A 6,395-nucleotide genomic window follows, 5' to 3' on the forward strand; every position below is an offset into this window, starting at 1 on the left:
TATTTAAATAAAATCCAAAATTCACATTCACATTTAAATAAATTAATATTTATTTAAATGTCTATCCAAATGCAAATTACACCATTTAATTGAAATAAATGATTTTATTTTAATTGAAAATCCCAAAATTCCTCCCACTTGCATTCTCCTACAAAATCCACTTGCATGCCTAAATCCCTTCTAGATTCTTCAAACTCCTTTAATTAGCCTAATCCTATCCTAATCATTGTCACATTTCTAAATAAAAGGAAATCACTTCTCAAAAACCTCCAAAGTCTTCAATAACCATTAAAGGCTTTATGTCTTTAAATGGTTAACCTCTAAAGTCTTCCAAACCATTAAAGGCTCTTACATAACCATTTATGGTTAACTCACCTTTTACCTTTGGTTAGAGACTTTCCTCTAACTTAACCATTCTTTTGACTCATGGGTCTCTTCAAAGCATTTATTTCTTTGACTAAGGTAACCATTTAACCCTTGCACATTCATTTATCCCTTGGATAAAAGAAATATCTATTAGCCTAACCCTAACCCAACCCCTAAGGTAACCATCATGTCCCCTCAAGCATTTAATGCTCCTTATCTCTTCTCTCAAGCCTCCTCATGGTGACACTTGTCAATATTGGATTGGGTTGAAAGTCTCACATGGATTGAATATCTTTCAATCCTAACCCTTGTTAAGATTGTTCAATCTTAACCATTCATTTCCCCATTTCTTCTATAAATAGAACCCTTGTCCTCAAGCAAAGAAGGAAGCATTAGAGTATTGTTGTTATACTGGTATTAGCATAGAGATTTTTCATAGCATCACTATCTACACTTGCATAGCATTTGTTTATCATATTCAACCATCTTGAATCTCCATATGACATCCATGGCTAGTGCTAAAAGCTGAGAGCTACACTAATGTGGAACTTGGAGAGAAGAGGAACAAGGGAGGAGCAACTATGAGCATCTTGATTAGCATTTGGAGGAGTATAGTTTATCTATTCTATGTTTGTATGCTTTCTATTTCATGCTTAATATCTCTCTTGATATGCCTGTTTAGGATAATCTTTTATTGCTAACACTAACGTTTGTTTCTTGTGCTCTTGTGTGTGTTGTCATCGAACATATTTTCTAATCCTTTTTGCAGAGCATCATTTGGTGAACCAGACGTGAATCAAAGAACAACCATTTTGAAGACTACTAACTTTTGAATGTTTTAATTGACACATAGGTCATGCTTTTGCGCTTTTGTTCTCAGTTTAGCACCTTTGCAAATTGATACTTTAGCGTTATTGTCTATACTGTTGCTCTTTCGTGTTAAATGGTGTTTCTATTTTCACACAGAGTAGAGATATTGTAATAGAGAGTTGTAAGAAAATTCCTTGTAAAGGAAAACCAAAATTTTTAGGCTTGTAGAAGCCCACCAAAACATGCGGATTTTTCTAACTAATTATCTTTTGTGCAGGTTTTAACTAACCCCTACAATAGGATTTTTGTAGCAATTTTAGCTTAGGAAATAAATTTGTTCATATTGCAATTCATTTTTCTTTTCGGTTAAAATCAACTACACTTTCATTTGGAGTTTTAAAAAGAACCACATCTTTCATTTGGAGCTCTAAAAAAGAATCACACTTGTTCAAAGTTAAAAAGAATCACCAAAAAAAACACACAAAATTATTTTTTGCAAAGTTAGGAACAAATTCTTTTGGTGCTTAAAATCAACAAGGTAAATTTTATTTCTTGCATCAAACTAAAATTCACAATCAACACTTCATTTTGTGCAAGTTAAAAAGAATCCCCAATTTGTCAAAGTTGTTCTCAAATTGATTTACTTCAAGCAAAACGTGTTCTTAATTCAGTGGATCGGGATTTCCAATTCCTAGATTACAACACATTTTGCCATTGAAGGATAAAAAGAACACCATGACTGCTGGAGCAACATCTCCAAATAGTTAGATCATGTTGCAAATGATGAGTTAAAAAGAACAAATGTCTTTTGTGTTTGACACACTTGTGCAAAATCTATAGAGTGGTCCTATTTTTAACACACACTATCCTCTCCCTTGGCTTTCATGGTCCTAGGTGCAAGAGAAAAGTGTTAGTAACACTCAAAGTTTATATTTTTAAGAGAGGTCTGCTAAGAGACACATCACTCTTGGGAACGACCTCATGCGGTAAATCCTTCGAGCCTCTATAGAAATCAGGTGTGAGCGAAAGATGTAGCCTTGGGTATAGCTATTCCTACAATGTAACTTGCCAAAAGGACAAATGGGCCCCACTAGAAGTTACAAGGCTCTTAAGTGAGTCACTGCAGAATGAACTTATGTCCAAAAACATAAAAAATTACTAAACACCTTTTTATGTAGAAACCCACCCATTCTATTGATTGAGGATGTTTGTGATAAATTCAGTGCAAGAGCATAGAAGGTTTTTCTCCCAAGATACTCACCATACATATTTCCTTGAGTAGAAACATAGATTTTTGAAAGGTTACTTGTAGCCTGATAAAAGTGGTGACTCCCCCTGTTGGGTCTCAAATCAACAGATTGGATAGGTTCTAAGGAAATGCCAACTCCTATGATCAAACCCTCCAATTGATTTGGCCAACTTATAGAGCAAACCTATTTAGATGTTAACTCTCTCACTTTAAGCTCTGCAGGACCTAGGCGGGTATACCTATTCACCGGCTGTTTCTAATAACCAGTGCTTTTTATAGCAGATTTGTTGTCTTAATCTGATATCTCCTGGTTTCAGAATGGCATAGGTTCCTAGAATGGAGATATAGTAGATGAGTTCAAGATTGTTGTTGTAGAAGCTATTCGATCTATGTTTCCTAATTACTTCTGTTGCTTTAAAATAACATATGATGAATATAGTGATAAGTGTAATCTGAAATTAACCAGTGCCTTCTTTGCTGTTTGGGCTACAAAGTCATTATACTTTCTTTAGGACTTATCATGCGAGCCTGTGAGACAGTTTTTTAATCCACCCTTTTATGGACCCGTCGGTTATTATTTCTTTTGGGATCAATTGAATGCTTATATCATACGTTGATTGAATGAATTTAACCCTACCTTTAAGGGACCAATCAATGAAGTACTGCGAGGAACAATTACAATTCGCAAGCAAAACTCTTGTTTCAACCTTATAACATGAAGCACAAATTTGATTTCAAGAATATGAATAACCTTATCACTTTAGATAATATCACAGACGATTGCCAGAACAAAGTGAAATGATCCACAACACATACGCAAAGAAAAACAACAGTTCATAGCATGTATTCCATCGAAGTTTGTGCAAAAAGACTTACAAGTTATCATACTTGGCTATCTTCTTCTTATGTATTCCCTCCCTTTATTACAAAAACCATTCTCATATATATATGAGAACGAAAGTTATTCATGACAAGACATGTCTTTTCAAAATGCTAATCATTAGTTTGAATGTTCTTAACAAATTTAAGCAAAAAGAGATTAAGAATTCCTAAATGATGAATATAATCATCATCTTTGAAGGTTTTGATTTTAGCACTTTGTTTCTTCAATTCTTCTCCTTGTGATAGGTACTCGAATATCATTTGGTTGACGGTAGGGGCCATGTCTTTGCTTCGATCCATTTTTGATAAAGCCCAATCCTTGACACTGACAAGCTCATTCCGCAAATCCTCCAGAGATATTACATCTCCTTCTGTATAGACCGAGGGCATTCCAATAGGTCTCCCATCATCCAATTCCTTAAGGTCTCTCCTTAGCGCATCTTCGAGTTTAACATGATTTTCCATGTGCGTAGTCCCTTCAGCCTTCTCCTCTGGCGTCATCGTATCAACACTGTTTAGTACTTCGTGCAATCACGCTTTTAATCTCTCATGCTCTCTTAATGCCTTTGTAGTTCCAGTGTACACCTTCCAATATTGTTCAATATGTGGAAGCATGGTGTTAAATCGGTGTCCAATGATATCATTAACCATTTTATCCATCTTTTGCTGGATACTATTTGCCTGTTTGGTAGCCTTATCTACTTGATACTTCCAGTACAGAGCATCAGAAACATCATCCAAGCTACGTCCTGTGGGATATGAGGTATATTCATTTATGGGAGTCCCTGTCTCAAGTTGCAATATTTTTTCTTGTAACTTTTGATTCTCCTCTTTAGATTTTTCATACAACCCCTTATAAGTGATGTTTTCCCTGACCAAGAATTATGTCTGGTCCAAATTTAATCTGGCAACATCCAAGTTTAATTTAGCAGTGACCCTAGGGTCAGTCTTTCCAACCTGATGAACCATGAGATGTTTGAAGGTTTCTTCAATATCCACAATAATAGGCCTTTTTCCCTTTGGATATAACGCCCACTGCAGGAGAGCCTTTTTATCAGGATCATATGCGGAGCCTAAGAATAATTTGTCTATCTCCTGAGGCAACACCTGTTGATTCAAGTCTTGCTTTTTCAAGAATCCATCAAACAAAAGTGCTGAATTTATGTCCCAACCAGAAAAGATGATAATACCAGCCTCTTTTAATAATCTTCTCCCTTTCTCAGGGGTCATATCTTTCATGAGGGTATCAATTTCTTCCCCTAGTCTTTTCATCTGCTCCTCTTCTGGTCTTCCAGCCATGCTTCGTTTCACATGTGCCCCTTTATACTGGTATAAGAATGAAAGGAATTCCCTCGAAGAGGCGAATCCGTCATCAGCAACAAAATCTTCATGCTCTGTCATCATTATATCAACAACATCTTTAATGTTAATTTCACCAGTGTCCATATTCATCTCTGCTTCAAAACCAGGAGGATAATCTTCTCTAGGAGAATCAGCAGGGATACTACTAGCAGTTGATTTTGGTGACATGTGAGCCAATGGTTGACTATCCTTCTTAGTGTTGATAAAATGAAGGAATTGTGGGGGCACTCTATGCATGATTTCTACTTCATGTTGGAGTAGCCTTTTGGCTATTTCCAGAGGATCTTGGAGGTTTCCAAGTAAATCTCCATCCACCATCCCTCTTGCCCTTTTCCATTTGAAAGCCTCCCAAGTCATTTCACTTCTTTCTCTCAAAACCCTGGCTTCCTCTCTTTCAAGGTTCTTGATCAGATCATCTGGCATTTTAGCCACATGTATTCCAGCCTTTAGTTTTTGTGACGCCCTGGCAGCTCTTATATATCCCTCAGGATCAAAGTTCTCTCTAGGTTCACCCAGAGTCATTCCATAGTAATCTAATTTATTTTGAAGAAGATGATAACTTTTTGAACTTTTAACAATAAAATCAGAAAAAACCAATAAACCTGGAACGATGGACTGTTTACTGAAATCCGTAAGATGTCTGGCACTGATAGTAGATAGTTGTCTCACAATCTCCAGGCTAGCCACCCTGTTTGGTACTATAATTGGAAGCATGTGTGGCTTTCCTTCATACCCAAATACCCTGATTTCTGTATGGTTATTGTGGCAATACCAATCACCCCAATTGTGATCAATCTGTGACTCCGAAGAGAAGTCTTTTGGCCTGAGAAATCTCTTAATTTCAGGGGACAGAGTATAATCTCTATGTTGCCCAAAGGCCGCACTAAGGGGTTTCACAAAATATTCCTGAAAGTGCCAGTACTGGTTGTTCATGAATCTCTGATCCCATGCAGAAACCCACAACTGAACTGGTTTTCTCAAACCATTCTTATCATAAGCTCTGATGCAGAAATCATCTAACCAGAAATTGATTTCTTGTCCACAATAAAGAATAATATGCATCAATAAAGAGTACAATGAAAAATGGACTCACAAGGTCCCCTTTTAACTTATCCAACCCATGATTTAGGGCATCTGCAACATAAGTGGCATAATCAAATGACCTAGGGTCTTTTGATTGTAAATCAGCACACAAAACCATAACCCCAATATCCATGAGAGGATGAGCTTCTAAACCTAATACTTGAGCTGCAGCATAATATGTATACTTAAAATATGGATGGAAATGGTTGACATCAAATGGCACCTTATCATCCTTGCTGAACGGAACAAAGGACCCACCCACCTTCGGCCAGTGAATAGGTAATCTCCATGTCCTGTAGATGTTTTCCAAGCTAAAGAATTCCTGCGATAGCTTCTGCATATCGATTTTCTCCTCTACTTCCCAGTCTAGATCAAACACCATACCAATAGTCTGTTTGTTAATCACCACCAAGGGATTCCCTCAGTAGTCGCATATGGTTTTGGTTCTCAGATTATAGAAATCTACCAGGGCTTTATTTAGTTCAACATCCACAAACACATTTGGGACTACCGATTTCCCTAAGTTTTTCTTCCATAGATTACTTATGGGCTTAGGAGCATCCCTTCTTTTGTAACTAAATAGGAACAATTCATGTCCCCTGATTTCGGTCCATATGTCTCCCAGATTTTCAAATCTATCCTC

The sequence above is a fragment of the Cryptomeria japonica genome, chromosome 11 (genome assembly GCF_030272615.1).
Source record: "Cryptomeria japonica chromosome 11, Sugi_1.0, whole genome shotgun sequence".
Taxonomy (NCBI): domain Eukaryota; kingdom Viridiplantae; phylum Streptophyta; class Pinopsida; order Cupressales; family Cupressaceae; genus Cryptomeria; species Cryptomeria japonica.